Below are 23502 nucleotides of genomic sequence, written 5' to 3' on the forward strand. Positions count from 1 at the left end.
TTTAAAGATTTTATTTATTTATTTGACAGAGAGAGATCACAAGCAGGCAGAGAGGAAGGCAGAGAGAGGGGAGGAAGCAGGCTCCCTGCTGAGCAGAGAGCCCGATGCGGGGCTCGATCCCAGGACCCTGGGATCATGACCTGAGCCGAAGGCAGCGGCTTAACCCACTGAGCCACCCCGGCACCCCGAGAGAAGTATTTAGTATAAATTAAATAGCAAGGGCACCTGTGTGGTTCAGTTGGTTAAGTGACTGCCTTTGCTTCAGTTCATGATCTGGAGTCTTAGGATCTAGTCCTGCATCAGACTCCCTCCTCAGCGGGGAGTCTGCTTCTCTCTCTGACCCTCCCTGCCTCATACTCTCAAATAAATAAAATCTTAAAAAATAAATCAAATAGCAGGATATGTATTCTAAGAAATATAGGTAGTCTGATACACATGGAATGTACAATGCTTGTTTGGCTTTTGATATGACTCTAAAGATATGTTTGGAAAGGTAAACATAAACTAAATGATGAAAGCCATATAGCCGTATATGCCAAAATAAACAGTAATATTTTGTCCTCCTTCTTGAGAAAGAGATTTAATTATTTAAGCAACAGAAAATGTTGAATAGGTAAAGAATGTGGCACTATTGAGGGAGAATAAAACTGTTCTGTATGATTGTAATTATGGATAATGACATATTTGTCAAAACCTATTAAAGGAGATAATGAAACTTAATGTATGCATTTTTTTACTGTATCCATTATTTTTAATGTCCAGTGTTTATAATACAAGGCCAGAGCTCTCTCCCCTCCTCAAGTTTATAAGTTTTCAATTGGCTTGTGAGGCCAATAGGTATACTTCTTCTTGTCTAATCTGGTTTCTGGGAAGGCTTCATTTAGGTCCTCAATGGTCATCTGATCAAACAGAATTACGTTCCTTAGCTTCTCCAGCTGTTTTTTGTATTCCATAATCCTGGCCTTTGAGAGAGACAAAAACTCAGCACAACTTTTCACATCTTCTTTTTCTTCAGCGTCCACCTGAACATTGTATTTATTCTCTGGCACAGTAATCTTCAGGGCATTGAACTTCTTCTCAAAGTCATCTACCAAGCCAGCCTTCACCACATTGGTCTTGTAGTAAGCTCAGTTAATAGCAGGGAATTTCTTAGGGAGAGTATCCAACTTGGAGGTAAGTGTCTCATACCAAGATTTCAGGAAGTTAGCGATGGCCTTCTGGTTTTGGGGTATGATCTCACCAAAAACTACCTAGTCAATGGTTTTTAGAGCAAGTTTTCACCCAGCCATCTTGAGATCCTTCACTGACCCCAGCTGCCCAGTATCCACAGCAGCAAGGAACGGAACCCAATGTATGCAATTTTTTAAAATTATGTACAACTTCAATGGGTCTTATGAGGGGTTGCAAAAACCAACTAACAAACATTCTAAGTGTACTACAGATGTATGAAACTATCTTACCAAAACAGTAGGGAATAGTTGTTGACTTAGGTAATTTTGGAAGTTAGTCGATTCTATAAAATCAAGGCAAAAGGAGCTATACATAAGCACAATACTTTAGTTGACTGATTAAGTGAGTAGAAGGTTAGAGACACACAAAGGAAGAAGACTAGAATGATCCATGAGTAATGGCTTAAAATTGGAGACATCAAAATAAACGCATGTTTAGCCTAATATAGATACAGATGGTTACATATAGAAATACATATAGTTACATGTATATATATGACTTAGTATATATATACATCTTTATCAGCTGAGAAGGTTATGATACTTGAGTAGTTATGAACACAAAGAATCCATTACTTGATTTCTTTTTTTTTTAAAGATTTTATTTATTTACTTGACAGACAGAGATCACAAGTAGGCAGAGAGGCAGGCAGAGAGAGAAGGGAGGAAACAGACTCCCTGTGGAGCAGAGAGGCCAATGCAGGGCTTGATCCTAGGACCCTGGGACCATGACCTGAGTCAAAGGCAAAGGTTTTAACCCACTGAGCTACCCAGGCGCCCCATTACTTGATTTCTAATATCGTTCACAGACAAAGGAAGCAAAGCTTCTTGGAAATATGGCAGATTCCAGGACTGGAGCAGGAAGTACACAAGATGAGCCTAAAACATTTTGTAGTGCCAGAAAGTAAGGAATGTTAAAACAAAACAAAACAAAAAATACAACAAAAATATAAAAATACTGGTAGGCATATCATAAAAGGACACAAAATCCAAATAAAGAAGTTTCTAGTTGCTAAATGTCTTAGAATTAATCAAGTATCAAAATAAATAATAAAAATAATGATAGTATATTTTTTATGTTTTCTAATAGTCCTTCTACATATCATTTAGAAGACATATGTTATGTGTGATATGAATTACATGTTTGGTCGAAGTACTGAGTACTCTCCAAACATGATCATATCAGTTGGGATAAAAATCTAGTAGAAGATGGGTGACATAGGAAATAGTAACTTTTGGGACAATTAAATATATAGACAATGTATAGACAGAAACATAAATTTTCCACTGAGAGATGACCATTATCATGCATTAGATTGTCCTGAATTAACAAATTATATACTACATCATGACAAAGGTGTTATATCTTAAATAAACCAATGTTTGTGAAGAAAGCATAGCTTGGATAATTTTTTCCCCAGACTAAATTGGATTGAAATATTGGAGAAATTTTTCTCCAAATAGTTTAAAATTTTTCTTATCCTTAATATTTTTCAATGACATTTATATTTTTTTAATTATAACTAGAAGAAAAATGGCAGATCTATACCTAAAGAAGGCCGATTTATTAAAGATTACTTTTCAATGTTTAAAGAGTATGTGGTTAAATATATCAAATATATCAAATTTTTATATAAAATTATCAAAATATATCAAATTGAAAATAACAATTTATTTTAAATTTTAATAGAAAAATATTTTTCTATTGTTTTCTCTCTGTCTTTTGTCTTTACTTGCGTTTATTGTTCTGGGTAGATTCTTACAGAAGATCAATCATTTCTGAGTTAGTGTTTTGTTTCCTATACAAATTAGAACCATCCCTGTGTCACTGATGTTACCAAATTCAGAAGCATATGAAGAAAAAAGAAATGAATCTAAAAAAATAACTTTCCTATCTTCTCCACCTGAATCCACATTACAATGTTTCTGTTTACACTGTCTGCACAGAAAACTAGTAAGATGGTAAATCAACTTACTGACATATTGAGTCCTTGGCTAGAAATTTCACACATCCATACATAATTTATTAAGACTGGATGGCTCAGTTGTTTAAGCAAACAACACTTGATTTTGACTCAGGTCATGATCTCAGGGTCCGGGGATTAAGTCCCACATTGGGATCTGTGCTCAGTGCTGAGTCCACTTGAGGATTCTCTCTCTCCCTCTGTCCCTCACCCCACTCTCTATCAAATGAATATATAAATCTTGAAAAAAAATTAATAATAATGAAGCAGAATAATGCCTCATACCTAACATTAAATTTTCCTTACTTTCTCATTTGTTTCTGGATTCTTGATTAAGCTTTTTTGGACTCTGTAGGCCATCATCATCTTACTGCACATGTTTCCAGATATTCCTGATATATCACCCAAAGGACATTGTGTTCAGAATTTTTTTTAAAGATTTTATTTATTTATTTGACAGAGATCACAAATTGGCAGAGAGGCAGGCAGAGATAGGAAGAGAAGCAGGCTCCCTATTGAGCAGAGAGCCCTAAGTGGGGCCCAATCCCAGGACCCTGGGATCATGACCTGAGCTTAAGGCAGAGGTTTTAACCCACTGAGCTACCCATACATCCCAGGACATTGTGTTCTGACATCCCCTGGCATTATCATCTGAGGCAGATAAATAAATATTTTTTAATTGACAATAATCTTGAAAATAAACTGAAAATAACAATTTAGTCTTGGATCTTAGGACCAAGTTTCAGCACCAACGCCAATTTTTAAGTCAATTTCTAAAATGGAGGTCAAAGGAAAGAAAAGAAACCAAAATGCTAACTCAATTTTGATTCACCCAAACAAACTACATATATAGATTTAAATGTAAAAATTCCCCTCTGTTAAACTGTCTTCCTACAAAAAGTATTTGTTTAATAGTCATGCAAAATATGTTTTGATCTACTTAACAATATAAGTTGTATGAACTGACTCAACAATTTGATATATTTAGCCACATACTCTTTAAACATTGAAAAAGTAATCTTTAATAAATCAGCCTTCTTTAGGTGTAGATCTGCCATTTTTCTTCTAGTTATAATTTTAAAAAATAAACATCATTGTAAAAATATTAAGGATAAGGAAAATTTTAAACAATTTTACACTGAATAGCCAATACTTGCTCCTTAGATTCTACCAATAATATTAAAATGTGTTTGCTCATCACTAGCCATTAGGGAGATTCAAATCAAAACCACACTGAGATATCACCTTATACCATTTAAAATGGCCAAAATTAACAAGATAGTAAACAACATGTGTTGAAGAGGATGTGGAGAAAGGGGAACCCTCTTACACTCTTGGTGGGAATGCAAGTTGGTGCAGCCACTTTGGAGAACAGTGTGGAGATATCTTAAGAAATTAAAAATAGAGCTTCCCTTTGACCCTGCAATTGCACCTTAGGGTATTTACCCCAAAGATATAGAGATAGTGAAAAGAAGGACCATGTGTACCCCAATGTTCATCGCAGCAATGGCCACAGTTGCCAAACTGTGGAAAGAACCAAGATGACCTTCAACAGATGAATGGATAAAGAAGATATGGTCTATATATACAATGGAGTATTATGCCTCCATCAGAAAGGATGAATACCCAACTTTTGTATCAACATGGATAGGACTGAAAGAGATTATTCTGAGTGAAAGAAGTCAAGCAGAGAGAGCCAATTATCATATGGTTTCACTTATTTGTGGAGCAGAAGGAATAATACAGAGGGCATGGGGAGATGGAGTTGGGGGAAATTGGAGGAGAGATGAACCATGAGAGACTCTGGACTCTGAGAAACTAACTGAAGGTTTTGGAGGGGGTGGGGGTGAGAGGTTGGGTGAGCCAGGTGGTGGGTAATAGGGAGGGCACATATTGCATGGAGTACTGGGTGTGGTGCATAAACAATGAATTCTGAAATACTGAAAAGAAATAACATAAATAAAAATTAAAAAACATGTTTGTTCTATCACAAAATTGCATATCAATCAGTGCATACTTTTACTGCATTTTTGACACAAATAGGTTGCAGACATTAGTACCATTTTCTTAAACACTTTAAAACAAATACCATTAAGAACAATTCTGTAATTGTTCATTTATTTCTTTGAGATGAAATTTATATACAATGAAATACAAAAATCTTAAACATACTATCTGATGGTTATTGAAAAATGTTTATTCCTGAACATGTCATGATGACATTGATATTAATTCAGATAATAATGCTGTGTCCTTTCTTTCTCCAAATAGGCTCCACACCCTGCATGGAGCCCAGTGTGGGTCTTGAATTCTCAGCCCTGAGATCAAAGGCTGAGCAGAAATCAAGAACTAGATGCTTAACTGACTGAGCCACCTAGGCTCCCCTGTTGTCTCAATCATAATTTTTAGTTTATAGAAATTTAAGTGAACATTACATAGTGAAGATGCCTTCTCCTACCACCTTATTGATTTTGTAAAAATAGCAAATCAGAAATTATTTTATGAATTCAGTAAATAAGAGTAACTGTGTTTGAAGAAGATAATATTAAACAAGAAACCTCAATTCATTCTTCTTGGTACAAATAGAGAAAATGTAATTACAAATAGAGTGGAAAGTTTCTTATTTCTTGAACAGAATTGCTTTATACCTGATAATCATCAAAGAAAGAACTACTTATTATTTCCCCAGATTTTCTATCCTGGCTCAAGAAAACAAAGTGTTAGTTATTCTTGGAAAAGTATTTTGTATTAATCTTTGTTGATGATTTAAAATTTGAAAATATTATCTTTTATGCCTTGTGGAAAAATTTTCTTATAGATTATTATCCAAGCAAATAGCCAGTGTTTTAAAACAGAAAAATTTATGAAATAATGCTAACCCATACATATATATAAAAAAATCAAGCCTTCTTTAGATTTAATTAAATGTTAGAAATGTTGTGAAAAGAAAGTGCAACTCTTTTTATTAAAACCTCAAGCTTTTAAACTATTGGACAGTGAATGCTATGTTATTGAGTGGATACTAATTTTTACAAATATTACTCAATGTATTCAGGCTTATGATTGGATGGTTAAGGTTCTCAGACTGGGAGATACTTAGTCATTCAAGCTAAATCTTAGACTTCTTGAAGTTTATCTCTCTTTTTTAAAGATTTTAATTTAATTTAATTTATTTATTTGACAGATGGAGATCACAAGTAGGCAGAGAAGCAGACAGAGAGAGAGGAGGAAGCAGGCTCCCTGCTGAGCAGAAAGCCTGATGTGGGGCTCCATCACAGGACCCTGGGATCATGACCTGAGCTGAAGGCAGAGGCTTTAACCCCCTGAGCCACCCAGGTGCCCCTTGAAGTTTATCTCTTAGTTAACACATTATAAGTTCAAAAGTCTTGTTCCTGGGAAATTCTTTAAGGAAAATAGGTAGGTTTGCCAACGACTAAATAATAGTTTGAAGAATAAAAATTTTCACCTTAAAGATGTCTTTACTTTAAAATAATGAGAAATATTAAGAGCTATCTATTTTTCCCAAAACTTTTTTTGAAGATTTTATTTATTTGAGAGTATGTGCATGTGCTCCTGCAAGTGGGAGGAGAAGCAGAGGGGAAGGGAGAGGGACAGGCAGACTCTGCCTTGAGTGTGCAACCCAATTCAGAGTTAAACCCCAGGACCCTGAGATCATGGTCTGAGCAGAAACCAAGAGTGGGACACTTAACAGACTGAGACATCTGGGCACCCTTCCCCCAAAACTTTGAATCACTGGTCCATATGTATTAAATCTCTGCTCTTGCAATTGTAGTAAAGTATATTTAAGTGCTAAAAGTTATTGTCCATTTATCCTTAAACTTACCACACACACACACACACACACACACACACACACACACACACATTAATATAGTAATATGTATATATTACTGTGTATTACTGCATATATGATATGTGTATAACTCCCTGACATTCTGACATTGTAGGAAGAGACCATTCAGTCAGAAACACATAAATCTAGGTATTATTTTACCAGGAAATATGAAATGTCTTGGAATAAAAGGGGGCTAGGTATTTAAAGAGGAGTATCAATAGATATAAGCAATTTTCTCCCTTAAAACTGTACAACTCAGACTCTCTTTATTACCCATGACTTACTATTAAATTATTTCTGAAAAAATTTAATTATTCAAATTAAAGATAGAATAATTAATATATTAATGTCATTCAAATGTACTTTCATGAGTAAATAAAAATCACAAACATTTGTTTAGTTCATCTGCTGTTCTATGGTATAGAAAATTTGTTTGAGGCAAGCTTAGGTCCAGGATTATGTTTTTGCAGATTTAAAGCTATTAAAATGTCATCATTGAAAACTTTAGGTCACCAAGGTCAATAAAGGAAAGTCTCAATGATGTTGAAATAGAACCTTATCAATATGCTCCATTTCACATTGGTTTTTAAAACAATGAAAGTTCTTTTTAGAGGACATATCAATTTTAAGAACAAATTTCAGGAGGTAAGTAGCTAATATAAAAAAGTCTCCATATTTCCCTCTTTTTTTTTTTTTAAGATTTTATTTATTTATTTGACAGAGAGAAATCACAAGTAGGCAGAGAGGCAGGCAGAGAGAGAGAGAGGAGGAAGCAGGCTCCCTGCTGAGCAGAGAGCCCGATGCGGGACTCGATCCCAGGACCCTGAGATCATGACCTGAGCCGAAGGCAGCGGCTTAACCACTGAGCCACCCAGGCGCCCCTCCATATTTCCCTCTTACATGCAAGTAACATTTACTAAATTCTTTCCCATTTATATTTGGCCTTCCCCTCCTCATTCTCAGATTATCCCTTCAGCAACAACAAAGGGAAGAAAAGAACTGGACAGAAATATCAGAATTGAATAATGGTATTTAATAAATGTTCAATAACTTTTAGTGTTTAATATACAGTTTCACAATTTCTTTATCTATAAGAATATAATTTGAATTATTTTCTTCAGAGGGGTGTTGGAAGATGGGGGAAGAGTAACAGAGCTCATCCCATGAATATAATTACTATCAAATCATCTTAAATACTCCATAAATTGACCTGAAGTCTGGGAGAACAATCTCCACAACCAAAAGTAGAGAAAAGGCCCCATCAAAGAAAGTAGTAAGTGGGGAGATATGGTTTGAGAGAGAAATATAACTACTGTTGTGGGGAGGGGGCTGTGGTCATGGAGAAATATGAGAGAAAGACTAATACATAGGGAAGAAAACAAGGAAAATGAATCTCCATAACAACAACTTGGAAAGTGAGAGGCACTGATTTTTTTGACTTGTGGCAACTAGCAAGACTAAAAGCCTCAGAAAGGCTGCATTCATGGAGAGACCTCTCTGGGAAAAAAGGATCTGGCCACCATTTTTCTCCCCTGCCCTATCAACATAAGCACAGGGCCACATTCTTGAGTCAGCACAGCCCAGGTCTTCCTACCTGGCTTGTTTACTACAAGCACTGTTTCATATGATCCAGTAAGACCACCCACCCAGTCTTGCTTGGCTCAGTCCTAATGTGATAGGCTTCATCCCCAGAAGACAAGCCCAAACAATTGTTCACACCACATCTCCTGACTCAGGAGTTTTGCCTAACTTCAGTACCTGCAACAATGGCAATAGGTCTCACTTCACAAGCAGATCTAATTAAGTTTACTATGTTCAGGACAGGGACCAAACACTGCCCCCAACCAAGAAAGCCTTTGCTTATGGTTAGCCTTAAGGATAAAGTGATCAGGATAAAACAGGAGAACACAGGCACCATACATTGGAGACACTCCCAGAAGTTCCAGGACTAAGAGAACAGGGGACATGACATGTCAGGGCACTAAAGAACATCTACTTCAGAAACAAGAAGAAGAGATATAGTTGACTTTCCTAAAATACAGAATCAGGCATAGAGACTTAGAATAAATGAGAAGACAGGGAGTTTTATCTTAAAAAAACAAACAAACAACAACAACAACAACAAAAACAAAGCCACAGCCAGAGATCTAAGCAAAACAGATAGAAGTAATGTGCCTCATGGACTATTTAAATCAATGATCATAAAGATATCACTGGATTTGAGAAAAGAGTGGAAGGCAGAAGTGAGACCTTAACACAGAGATAAAGAATAACAGCAGAGATAAAGGGCTCTGAATGAAATGAGAAATATTCTTGATAGAATGAATAGCAGGATGGAAGAAGCAGAGGAATTAATTAGTGATTTAGAAGACAGAGTAATAGAAAGTAAGAATGCTGAATAAAGAGAGAAAAAATAGTTATGCAAAATGGAAATAGACATAGGGAACTCAGTGAACCCATCAAATGTAACATTTATATTGAAGGAGTCCTAGAAGAAGAGAGAGAGAAAAATTTATATATATATATATATATATATATATATATATGGAAGTAATACCTGAAAACTTCCCTAATATGGGGAAAGAGACAGGTATCTAAATCCAGGAGGCACAGGGAATGCCCATCAACATCAACAAATGCAGATGTTTGCCAAGAGATATTGTAATTAAATTGGTAAAATATACTGATAAAGAAAAAATAATTAAAAGCAGGAAGACAAAAGAAGATAGCAATATACAAGGAAGCCCCATAAGCCTATCAGGGAATTTTTCAGCAGAAACTTTGCAAGCCACAAGAGAATGGTGACATAATATACTGAAAGTGCTCAATGGAAAGAATCTATAGCCAAGAATATTTTATCCAGCAAGACTATCATGCAGACTAGAAGGATAGATAAAGAGTTTCTCTGGCAAACAAAAACTAAAGAAATTCATGATCACTGCAAGAAATTAGAGGAAGAAGAGGCCAAAAGTGAAAATAGTGGAAAGGAGAGACAACAAGTGGTAGTTAAAAAAGGTAGGAAACACAAAAACAGTAAATATGAATATTTCTATAAAAAATCAATCAGGGAACTAAAAAAAATAAAAAGGTGTAAAATATCACAACATATACTTAAAACATGGGGAAGAGAGGAGAAAAGAATGAGTTCAAACCTAAAAGACCATCAACTTAATATAGACTGTGATATGCTTAAGAGGTAATTTACAAACAAAATAGTAACTATATATTAAAAATGACTAATAAAAATGCAAGAATAAAGAGAAATAAATCCAAATATATCACTAAAGAAAATCTGAAAGCTATGAAAGAAAGTAACACAAGAAAGGACCAGGGGAAATCTTCAGAAAGAACCACAAAACAAATAATAAACTGACAATAAATACATATCTATAATTACTTTGAATATAAGTTCTCCAATCAAAACTCATAAGGCGACATAAGAAATAAAAACAAACAAACAAACAAACAAAAAACAAGACCCATCTATATGCTTCCTACAAGAGACTCATTTTAGACCTAAAGACACTTAGCAGACAGAAAGTGAGGGGATGGAGGAATACCTATGATGTAAATGGATGTTCAAAGAAAACTGGAGGCATAATACTTATAAAAAATAGATTTTAAGACAAAGACTGACAAGTTACAAAGAAGGGCATTATATAATCATAAAAGGCACAACCCAACAAGAAGATATAGCAATTATAAATATTTATTCAACCCAACATAAGAGCACTCAAATACATAAAACAATTAATTATGAACATAAAGAAACTAATCAATAATAAAATAATAGGGACATATAACACCCACTTTCATCAATGGGCAGATAGATCACCTAAACAGAAAATAACCAGGGAAGGGAGTGGCTTTGAATGACACACTAGAACAGAGGGACTTAACATATATTCAGAACATTCCATCCTAAAACAGCAGAGTACACATTCTTTTTAGTGCACATGGAACATCTCCAGAATAGATCACATATTAGGTCACAAAACAAAAACAAATTTAGAAAGATGAAACTCATATTATGAGCCTTTTCTAACCACAATACTATGACACTAGAAGCCAACCACAAGAAAAAGTCTGGAAAGACCACAAATACATGGAGATTATATAACATGTTACTGAACAATGGAAGAGTCAGCCAAGAAATCAAAGAAGAAATTAAAAAGTGAATAGATTAAGAGTCACTTATGGTTTGTCTCCCTCCCAATCCCATCTTGTTTCATTTATTCTTCTCGTACCCACTTAAGCCCCCATGTTGCATCACCACTTCCTCATATCAGGGAGATCATATGATAGGAGTGCTGTGAAGTGTATAAACCTGGTGATTCACAGACCTGTACCCCTGGGGATAAAAATATATATTTATAAAAAATAAAAAATTAAAAGTAAAAAAAAAAAAGTGAATAGAAACCCTCCAACACTTTGGGAAGCAGCAAAAGCAGTTCTAAGAGAAATGTTTATAGCAATACAGTCCTATGTCAAGAAGCAAGAAAAATCACAAATAACTTTAACCTTATAGCTAAAGTATCTAGAAAATGAACAATAAATAAAATAAAAATTCAGCAGAGAAAATAAAATTTAAAAAAAGATAAAATAAAAATAAAATACATCAATGAAACCAGGAGCTGGTTCTTTGAAAAGATCAACAAACTCATAAACCTCTGGCCAGGCTTATCAGAAAAAAAGAGAAAGAACTCAAATAAGTAAAATCACAAATGAGAGAGGAGAAAAAGCAATCAACACAACAGAAATACAAACAATCATAATAGACTATTATGAAAACTATATGACAACAAACTGGGCAACCTACAAGAAATGGATAAATTCCTAGAAACATGTAAATTACCAAAACTGAAATAAGAAATAGAATATTTGAACAGACTAATAATAAAAAAAGAACTGAATCAGTAATCAAACACTATCAACAAAAAAAGTCCTGGATCTGACAGCTTAACAGGTGAATTCTACCAAGTATTTAAAGATTTAACAGCTACTTTTCCTCAAACTATTAAAAAAAAAGAAGAAGAAGTAAACTTCCAAACTCATTCTATGAGGCCAGCATTATACATATACCAAAAATAGATATAAACACCACTAAAAATAAAATTACATAAAATTAAATTAAAAAAAACAACAACAACAACAATACTACAGGCTAATATCCCTGGTGAACTTTGATGCAAAAGTCCCTAGCAAAATACTAGCAGACTAAATCTAACAATGCATTAGAAAACTCTTTCACCACAATCAAATGGGGCTTATTCCTGGCTTATAAGATTCAATATTAACAAAACGATCAATGAGACATAGCACAACAATAAGATAAAGGATAAAAAACATATATTCATTTCAGTAGATACAGAAAAGGGATTTGACAAAGTACAACATCCATTCATGTTAAGAATCCTCAACAGAGTAGGCTTAGAAGGAACATACTTCAACATAACAAAGGCTACATACCCTCATAATTTTTATTCAACATAGTATTAGAAGTCTTAGCCACATGATCAGAAAATAAAAAGAAATAAAAACCACTCAAATTGTTGAAGAAAGAGTAAAATATTCAGTATTTGCAGATAACATGGTACTCTATATAAAAAACTTGAAAGATGCCACCAAAAACAAAACAAAACAAAACAAAACAAAACAGCCAAAACCCTACTAAAACTAATAAAAGAATTCAGTAAAGTTGTTGGATACAAAATCAATGTGCAGAAATCTGTTGCATTTCTATAAACCAATAGTGAATTGGCAGAAAGAAAGCAATTAAGACATTAAGAACAATTAAGAAAACAATCCCATGTTCAACTGCACCAAACATAACAAGATACCTAGGAATAAACTTAACCAAAGAAGTGAAAGATGTGTACTCTGAAAACTATAAAAAAGTGATGAAAGAAATTGAAGATGACACAAAGAAATGGAAAGGTATTCCATGACCATAAATTGAAAGAACCAATATTGTTAAAATGTTTATATTACCCAAGCAACCGACACATTTAATGCACTCCTTATCAAATTACCCACAAAATTTTTCATAGAACTAGGGCAAGCAATCCTAAAATTGGTGTAGAACCACAAAAGACCCAGACTAGACAACACAATCTTGAAAAAGAAAAGCAAAGCTGGAGACAGCACAACTCCAGACTTCGAGTTTTTTTGTGTGTGTATACACACACACACACACACACACACAAATATATATAAATAAATATATATATATAATATATATATATTATATATATATAATAAACACACACATATATATGTGTGTTTTTAGTTATTTTAATTAATTTAATTAATTTATTTATTTGAGAGAGAGACACACAGTGAGAGAAGGAACACAAGCAGGGGGAGTGGGAGAGGGAGAAGCAGGCTTGTCGAGGAGCAGGGAGCCTGATGCAGGGGGGTGACCTGAGCCAAAGGCAGATGGTCAGTGACTGAGCCACCCAGGCACCCAGGACTTCAAGTTGTATTAAAAGTAATCAAAACAGTATGGTACTAGCACAAAACTAGACACATCAATCAATGGGACAGAATAGAAAAACTCAGAAAGAAACCCACAAGTGTATGGTCACTTGATCTTTGACAAAGCAGTAAAGAATGTCCAATGAGAAAAAGACAGTCTCTTCAACAAATGGTGTTAAGAAAACTGGACAGCATAATGCAAAAGAATAAAAGAGGACTGTTTTTTTACACCGTACCCAAAGACAAACTCAAAGACCTAGGGGAAGGAGTAAAAATGGTGGGGGAGTAAGAGAACTCTAAGCTTGACTTGTCCCTTTGATACAGCTAGATAAATGTCAAATCATTCTGATCACCCCAAAAAATCAATCTGAGGACTGAGAGAACAAAAATGCAGCTCTGCAAGTAGAATAGTGAGTGTTTCATTTAACAAGCAGATCATAACACACTTAAGCTCTAGACTTTTTCTTAAAGTTTACTATTTATTTATTTATTTATTTATTTGACAGAGAGTGAGAGTGCAGGAGAACCCAAGCAGGGGAAGCGTCAGAAGGAGAAGCAGGGTCCCAGCTGAGTAGGGAGACCGATGTGGGAGTCAGCCCCAGGACCTTGAGATCATGACCCAAGCTAAAGGCAGTTTCCCAACCAACTGAACCATCCCAGACACCCCTAGATTTTTTTTTTTATAGACAGAATGAGAAGAGAGAGGAATCCACCCCAAAAAGGAAATAACAGAAAGTAGAAATAATAACCAGGGATTTGATCAATACAGATATAAGTAATATGTAGAAACTAGAATTTAAAACAAAAATTATAAGGGTACAAGCTAGGATTGAAAAAAAAAAAAAAAAACATAGAAGAGAATCCCTTAGCACAGACGCAAAATTTTGTCCTAATCCTAATCAGGATTAAATTAAAAATGCTGTAATTGAGATGCAAACCTGAATGGATGCCATAGCAAAGAGAATGGGGAGCACCAGGGTGGCTCAGTTGGTTAAGTGGTCGACTCTTGATTTCAGGTCAAGTCAGGTCCTGGGATTGAACCCCAAATGGGACTCCCTGCCCACTGGGGAGTCTGCTTGAGGATTCTCTCTCTTCCTCTCCCTCTGCACCTCCAGCTGCTTGCACTCTCTCTCTCAAAAATAAATAACAAATGTAAAAAAACAGAGAGAGAAAAATGAAGCAGAGGAATGAATCAGTGATAGAGAAGATAAAATTATGGAAAATAATGAAGCTGAAAAAAGAAGAGAGAAAGGTGTTGGATCACAATGGTAGACTTAGGGAACTTAGTGACTTTTTAAAACATGATAACATTCATATCATAGGATTACCAGAAGATAAAAAGAGAGAGAAAAGGGCAGAAGATTTACCTGGCAGTTTATAGGTGAAAATTTCCTTTATCTGGGCAAGGACACATACATTGAAATCCAAGAAACACAAAGAACTCCCATTGAATTTAAAAGCCAGACATTATCTAGACATATAGTCAAATTCACAAAGTACACAAACAACAAAACAAATCCTTAAAGCAGCAAGGGGGAAAAAACGCCCTTAACTTACAGGGGAAGACAGATCAGATTTTCAGCAGGCCTATCCACAGATACCTGGTAGGCAGAAGAAAGAAGCAGGGTATATTGTGTTCTGAATAAAAAAAAAATATATGCAGGGAAGAATACTTTATACAGCAAGTCTGTCATTCAGAATGGGAGGAGAGATAGTTTCCCAAACAAAAACTGAAAGAGTTTGGGACTACCAAACAAGCTCTGCAAGGAATATTAAAGGGAACTCTTTGAATGGGGAAAAAAACAGCAACAAAGACCAGAAAGGAACAGAGAATATCACTAGAAACATCAGCATTATAGGTAGTAGAATGGAAGTAAGTTCATATCTTTCAATAATCACTATGAATGTAAATGGGCTAAATGCTCCTATCAAAAAACATATGGTATCAGAATGGATAAAAAACAAGAACATTCAAATGGATAAAAAAAAAAATAAGACATTCATTTTAGACCTAAAGATACCTGTAGTTTAAAAGTGAAAGGATGAAGAGACATCTATCATGCTAATGGACATCAAAAGAAAGCCAGAGTAGCCATACCTATACCAGACAAGCTAGATTTTAAACCAAAGACAGATATATTCAGAACATCTCATCCTAAAGCAGGAGAATACACTTTCTTTTTGAGTGCCCATAGAATATTTTCCAGAATAGATCACACACTGGGCCACAGATCAGCCTTCAACAACTCCAGAAAATGGAGATTATAGCATGTATATTTTCAGACCACAGCACTATGAAACTTGAAGTCAATCACAAGAAAAAAAAAATGAAAGACCACAAATATATGGAGGTTAAGGAACATCCTACCAAAGAATGAATTGGTTAACCAAGAAATTAAAGAAAAAAAATTTAAAGTGCATGAAAACAAATGAAAATGAAAATATGACATTCCAAAACCTTTGGGATGAGCAAAGGCAGTTTTAAGAGGGAAGTATATTGCAACACAGGCCTACCTTAAGAAGCAAGAAAAGTCTTAAAATACACAACTTAAACTTATACCTAAAGAAAAAAGGAAAGGAACAGCAAACAAAACATAAAGGAAGCAGAAGAAGGGGAATAATAAAGATTAGAGCAGAATTCAATGCTATAGAAACAAACAAAAAAGTACAACAGATCAAGGAAACTAAGAGGTGGTTCTTTGAAAGAATTAATAAAATTGACAAACACCTAGCCAGACTTAATTTAAAAAGAAAAGAGAAAGGACTCAAATAAAATCAGAAATGAAAGAGAAGAGATCACAACCAACACCTCAGAAATACAAACAATTATGAGAATATTATGAAAATTTATATGCCAACAAACTGGGAAATCTGGGTGAAATTGACAAATTCTTAGAAACACAAAAACTACCAAAATGGAAACATAAAGAGAAAATTTTGAAAGAAACATAATCAGCAAATAGATTGAATCAGTAATCAAAATTCTACCAACAAATAAAAGTCCAGGGCTAGATGGCTCTCAGAGGAATTCTACCAGACATTTAGAGAGAACTAATACCTATTCTTATCAAATGGTTCCAAAAAGTAGAAATGGAAGGAAAACTTCTAAACTCTCTCTACAAGGCCAGCATTACCTTGATTTCAAAACAAAAGACTTCACTAAAGAGAATTACAGACTGATGAACATGGATTTAAATTTTTCAACAAGATACTATCAAATTGAGTCCAATAGTACATTTAAAGAATTATTACCATGATGAAGTGGGATTTATTCCTGGGCTGTAGGGTAGTTTAATATTCACAAATTAATGTGGCATGCCACCTTAATAAAAGAAAGGATAAGAACCATATGATCCCATCAGTAGATGCAGAAAAAACATTTGACAAAATACAATTTTCATTCTTCATTAAAAACCCTCAAAAAGGTAAGGATACATGAAGATTTACATCAACATTATTAAGGCCACATACAAAAGACCTACAGCTGATATATGTTCAATGGGGGAAAACTGAGAACTATTCCTCCACAGTCAAGAACAAGATAGGATGTCTACCCTCACCGTGACTATTTAACATAGTACTCAAAGTCTTAGCCTTAGTAGTTGGCAACAAAAAGAAATAAAAGTCATCCACATTGGCAAGGAAAAAGTCAAACATTCAATACTTGCAGATACTCAGTATTTTGAATAGAAAACTCAAAAGACTCCACCAAAATATTGGTAGAACTAATACAGAATTCAGCCAAGTCACAGGATATAAAATTAATGTATAGAAATCTTTTATATTTCTGTACACTAATAATAAAGCAGCAGGAAAAAAAATCAAGGAATCTATCCCATTTACAATTACAATGAAGATGATAAGAATAAACCTAACCAAAGATGTATAAATTCTGTATCCTAAAAACTATAGAAAACTTAAGAAAGAAATTGAAAATACAAAGAAATGGAAGAACATTCCATACTCATGGACTTGAAGACCAAACATTGCTAAAATGTCTATACTCAAAGCCATCTACATATTTAATACAATCCTTACCAAAATACCGCCAGCATTTTTCACCAAGCTAGAACAAACAATCCTAAAATTTGTATGGAACCCCAAAAGAAACTGAATAACCAAAGCAGCCCTGAAAAAAAGAAAAGCAAAGCTGGAGGGATCACAATTCCAGACTTTAAGCTATATTACAAAGCTTTAGTCATCAAGACAATATAGTATTGGCACAAAAACAGACACATAGATTAATGCAATAGAACAGAAAACCCAGGGGTGCCTGGGTGGCTCAGTGGGTTAAAGCCTCTGCCTTTAGCTCTGGTCATGATCCCAGGGTCCTGGGATTGAGCCCTGCATCAGGCTTTCTGCTCAGCAGGGATCCTGCTTCCTCCTCTCTCCCTGCCTACTTCTCTGCCTACTTGTGATCTCTGTCTGTCAAATAAATAAATAAAATCTTAAAAAAATCAAAACAAACAAAAAACAGAAAACCCAAAAATTTTCCCAAAACTACATGGTCAAGTAATCTTCAATAAAACAGGAAAGCCTATCCAATGGAAAAAAGATAATCTCTTCAACAAATGGTGTTCAGCAGACTGGACAGCAACATGCAAAAGGAAACTGGACCACTTTCTCACACTATAAAAAACAATAAATTCAAAATAGATGAAAGACCTAAATGTGAGGCAGGAAATCAACAAAATCCTAGAGAACACAAGAAGTAACCTCTTTGACATCAGTATAATTTCTGTATCCTAAAAACTATAGAAAACTTAAGAAAGAAATTGAAAATACAAAGAAATGGAAGAACATTCCATACTCATGGACTTGAAGACCAAACATTGCTAAAATGTCTATACTCAAAGCCATCTACATATTTAATACAATCCTTACCAAAATAACTTCTTACTAGACACATCGCCACAGAGGAAAACAAAAACAAAAATGAGCTATCAAGACTTCATCAGGATAAAAACTTCTGCACAGCAAACGAAACAATCAACAAAAATAAAAGGGCAGCCTACAGAATGGGAGAAGATATTTGTAAAGGACATGTCTGACAAGGGTTGGTATCCAATATCTATAAAGAACTTAAAAAATTCAACACCCCCCAAACCAAATAATCCAGTTATTAAATGAACAGAAAACATGATAGATATTTTTTCAGAGACCTCCAGATGACTAACAGACACATGAAAAATGTACAATATCAACTCATCATCAGAGAAATATAAATATATTTCATGATAAGATATTATCTCACAACTGTTAGAGTGTCTAAAATTAGCAACACCAGAAAGAACATGTGTTGGTGAGGATGCACAGAAAGAGTAACCCTCTTGCACTGCTGGTGGGAATGGAAACTGGTGTAGCCAGTCTGGAAAACAGTATGGAGGCTCCTCAAAAAGTTAAAATTGTAACTACTCTATAATCCAGCAATTGCAGTACTAGGTACTTACCAAAAGGATACAAAACTTTGAAAGTGTATCTGGACTCCTATATTTACAGCAGCATTATCAACAATAGCCAAAACTATGAAAAGAGCCCAAAGAAGTTGCAGTGTATATATATACAATGTACATTACTCAGCTATCAGAAAGAATGAAATATTGACATTTGTAATGACATGTATAAAACTAGAGTATATTATGCTAAGTGAAATAAGCCAAAGAGTCAAAAATGTCCTTTGTGATGAAATAGGAGTCAAGTCACATTTAGTCTTAAAAGATAAGCACATTATGGCAGAAAGCAGGGAAGAACATTTCAAGCAGCAAACAATTGGTACAAAGGCTTGCTACCAGCAGACATGGACTCAATATGTCCAACAACAGAGCAAAGGGCCTATGAGACTTGGGGCACCTGGGTGGCTCAGTGAGTTAAAGCCTCTGCCTTCGGTTCAGGTCATGATCTCAGGGTCCTGGATCGAGCCCCACATCGGGCTCTCTGCTCAGCAGGGAGCCTGCTTCCCCCTCTCTCTCTGCCTGCCTCTCTGCCTACTTGCGATCTGTCTCTCAAATAAATAAAATCTTTAAAAAAAAAAAAAAGGCCTATGAAACTGGGGAGTAAACAGTGAGATGAAGGAGGAAAAGCATAAGAGAAGGAGTGAGGGAAGATAGTGTAGACCAGCCTGGGCATTCCAGTTAATATAAATGTGATGGGAACATCTAGAGCCAGTGAATGGCATACTATGATTCATGTTTTAAACATTTTTGGGGTATTTGGGAAAGAGAAAATGGTATTATTTGCACTATCATTAGCTCTATAAAAATATTACGATCTTTTCCATAAATGCTAAAAATGGTGTATTTGATGCTAATTTTAAACATTACTCAATTTATTTTTCTGACTTTTCGTTATACTGCCATTAAGTCAAGGACAAAGATTTCTACTTTACAGAGGTGTTTAACATTTCTCAGAGTACCTACAATGTAACATATGTTCCATTAATATTTGTTGAGTAAATGAACAAGTAAAAAAAAATAACAATATATGTAAATGCCATTGCTACATATGTGTTTCTTAAAAAAAGAAGTTTAATTCAAAAATTTTTCTCCAAATACCATCTCAAATGTACACATTAGCCAGTGATTTCCTGGCTCTTTCTTGTGGAAGAAACTCATTTATGTTAAAAATGCCCCTCAAAATAGAATCTATTCTTCTGAAATTTTCTAAAAAGTATTTAAGAGGAAAGTTTATTCAGTAATTATTTAAGGTACAACTTTTATTCTAAATGTTCTTAGATCACTGAAATTTCTAGATAAAAGCATGGATAAAATATGGCGTGTGCATTAAATAAGAGATTCTATATATAACAATAGAATTTTGCTCAGTACACAAAGGATGGTATATGTGCTGCCGAAGCGAGCACAAGTACACAAAGGATGGATACCTACCATTAACATTGATGTAGATGGAACTGGAGGTTATTATGCTAAGTGAAATAAGTCAGTTAGATAAAGATAATTATCATATGGTTTCAATCATATGTGGAATATAAGAAATAATGCACCCGATCATAGGGTAAGGGAGGGAAAACTGAATGAGAAGAAATCAGAGAGGGAGACAAACCATGAGGAACTCTTGAACCTGGGACAGAAACTGAGAGTTGCTGGAGGGGAGATGGGTGTGGGGAAGAGGTGATTGGGTTACAGGCCTTAAGGAGGACATGAGATGTGATGAGCACATGGTGTTATACACAGCTGATGAATCATTGAACACTACATCTGAAACTAATAATGTATTATATGTTGATTAATTGAATTTAAATTTTAAAAGACTATATGTATTTTAAAAAATACATTAAAAATACATTATATTAAAAAATATATTTCCTCAGATGTATATGGATCATAATGTCTTACCACAAATTTTATTCTATTTAGAGTATAAAATATTTCCTATAAAATGCTATATATTCTATTCTAACTGCATAAACCATCTTTATTATTAGCTGACTTGAATATACTCATATTCTTATTGAAAAATTTTAAGAAGAATTTAGGAAAATTAGATGGCTTACTTAAAAAGTCAATCTTTGGTTTCTTCCCTTTTATTTTTTAAGGTTGTTTGTTTGTTTATTTATTATAGTTTCCTCTCTTTTCAAGTGTTTTTCTGGGGAGAGCCAGTGTCAGCCTTGTGGAGTGGCTGTGTTTGTTTTACTCCACACGGTGTCACTCTACCCCTGCCAAGGACATAGTTTTCTCTAGTTCATTTTCTGAACTTATTGCACTGGATATTAAGGAGGAAAATCATTATATTTATTTTAAATCATAATAATGGAAAAAATTCCTATTTTCACTGTAAGACAGCATGACCAATTTTTCCAGTTGCCTCTTTCATTTCTTTCAAACTTCAAAACAAATGACACATTTTAACATAAGTAGGAAATATATTATTTTGTCACTGTAGGTTGATTCACTAAATTAATAAACAAGCAATAGTCCCAAAATTGTAATGCTTCATTAAAAAACATTGTTTTCACCTATACTTAGTGTATTTATTTAGTATATGCACTGCCGAAGCGAGCACCTTAGTGTATTTATTTAAATATGGTTTCATATTCAAATATATATTTTAAAAATTAAAATAGTTATGTTTTAAAACATGCTTTGTTATATTTAGGTTAAAGTTATATTTTAGTTACAGTTATAGTTTATAAAATATATTTATATTTCAAAGTATAGTGTCTTTTTATATTTAAATATAAAATATATCACTGAGTGGTTTAGTAATTTCTTGAAAAATACAAAAATTATGGAAGACACAGTTTAATTGAATTATATATTTTAAAAAAGCAGATGCTAGGTGACATAGTGTAGTGTTTAGTAGAGCTTGCCAGGAGAAACTTTTGACAATGTTCACCCCAACTTTGTGGCTGTATAGGCAAAATTCCCTTAATATACTGCAACTCTCACTGAGAGAAAATAACAAGCTATACACTTGTCACTGTATTGTGATTGTATTATGAGAGACACTCTATATCATATGGAGGGACTCCAGAAACAAATTTTTTGATCTCAAATTTGAAATCCATTATTATACACTGGGTGACCTTAGGGAAGTCATTTCACTTCTTGGTACTTCAGTTTCTTCATCTGTACTATGGAAATCATTACAGTACCTATTTTAAAAAATCATTGTCAGTATTAGGTAAATATAATATATATTAATTAATATTTATATATATATAATGCAATATATAATATCGATATATAATATTTAGGGACCAATAAAATATTTTGATAATGGATAATAATAACAGGCCAAGTCTAAGAGGAAAAATTTTATTTTGGAGATATATACACTTCTATATGGTTCCATAAAGTCAACCCACAAACTGGCTAATCCCTGTCCAGATTAGATTGGGGGGGTTATTATTTATTTATTTACTTTTAAAGATTTTATTTATTTGAGAACAAGAGAATGCATGCACAGGGGAGGGGCAGAAGGAGAAGGAGACTCCTCATCAAATGGGAAACCCCACTTGAGGCTCAATCCCAAGACCCAGGATCATGACCTAAGCTAAAAGCAGATGCTCAACCCACTGAGCGACCCAGGTGCTCCACATTAGGAATTTTTAAAAATATTTTTTTAAGATTTTTTTTTTATTCGACACAGAGAGAGAGAGAGAGAGAGATCACAATTAGGCAGAGCAGCAGGCAGAGAGAGAAGGGGAAGCAGGCTCCCCACTGAGCAGAGAGCCTGATGTGGGGCTTGATCCTAGGACCCTGAGATCATGACCTGAGCTAAAGGCAGAGGCTTAACCCACTGAGCCACCCAGGTGCCCCCACATAAGGAATTTTTAAGTAGCAGTAAAAAGAAGATTCAGAAGGAGCAAAGTATTTATTTTCAGATATTCACTAATCAGTAGGTGAAGAGGGACTGGACTTGGTCTTGATGTGATTGGAAACAACAGGAGAAAGTGCAAAGTGGTTACATCTTGCAAAACCTGCAGTTAACATAACTGTAGGTATTCAAGTCTGTGCAATATTGCCACCTGGTGATACTCTTAATGGAGACATTCAGGCAAATAATAGTTTAACCATTAAAGGTTTTTCAGTTCTTTTAAGTGTTAAATTCTATGCCTCAAAAGTAAGTATAGGAAAACAGAAGGGACAGATGCAAGAGGAATAGAATGCAAAATGTGTTAAAATATATAAAGTTTAACTTTGAATATTTTTATTATTATATTCAGTTAGCCAACATGTAGTACATCATTAGTTTTTAATGCTCAATGATTCATTAACTGTGTATGACACCCAGTGCTCCTCAAAACACAAGCCCTCCTCACCACTTATCATCCAGTTACCCCATCCCCAAGTTTGAATATCTTACAAACAAGTATATATACAGCTCCTGAATACCTGATCAAAAAAATTCCAAGTCTTGCTATTTGAGGTTGGGGGGACAAGATGGCGGGGGAGTAGGAGGAGGCACCTTTTTCAGCCTGTACCCCAAAGTGAGCTGATTACCTACCAAAGGACTC

General features: G+C 34.4%; 1 pseudogene across 1 annotated transcript in view; it reads right to left on the bottom strand.

Moving 5' to 3' along the window:
• Positions 1–803: 803 nt before the first annotated feature.
• LOC309870348 (ATP synthase subunit d, mitochondrial pseudogene) overlaps positions 804–23502 on the bottom strand; it is a 64103-nt pseudogene continuing 41404 nt past the window's right edge. Inside the window, exon 2 of the transcript in view lies at positions 804–1390. The product of the transcript in view is annotated as an ATP synthase subunit d, mitochondrial pseudogene (transcript). The remainder of the gene's footprint in view (positions 1391–23502) is intronic.

Source organism: Mustela nivalis, assembly GCF_964662115.1.
Source record: "Mustela nivalis genome assembly, chromosome: 7".
Lineage (NCBI taxonomy): Eukaryota > Metazoa > Chordata > Mammalia > Carnivora > Mustelidae > Mustela > Mustela nivalis.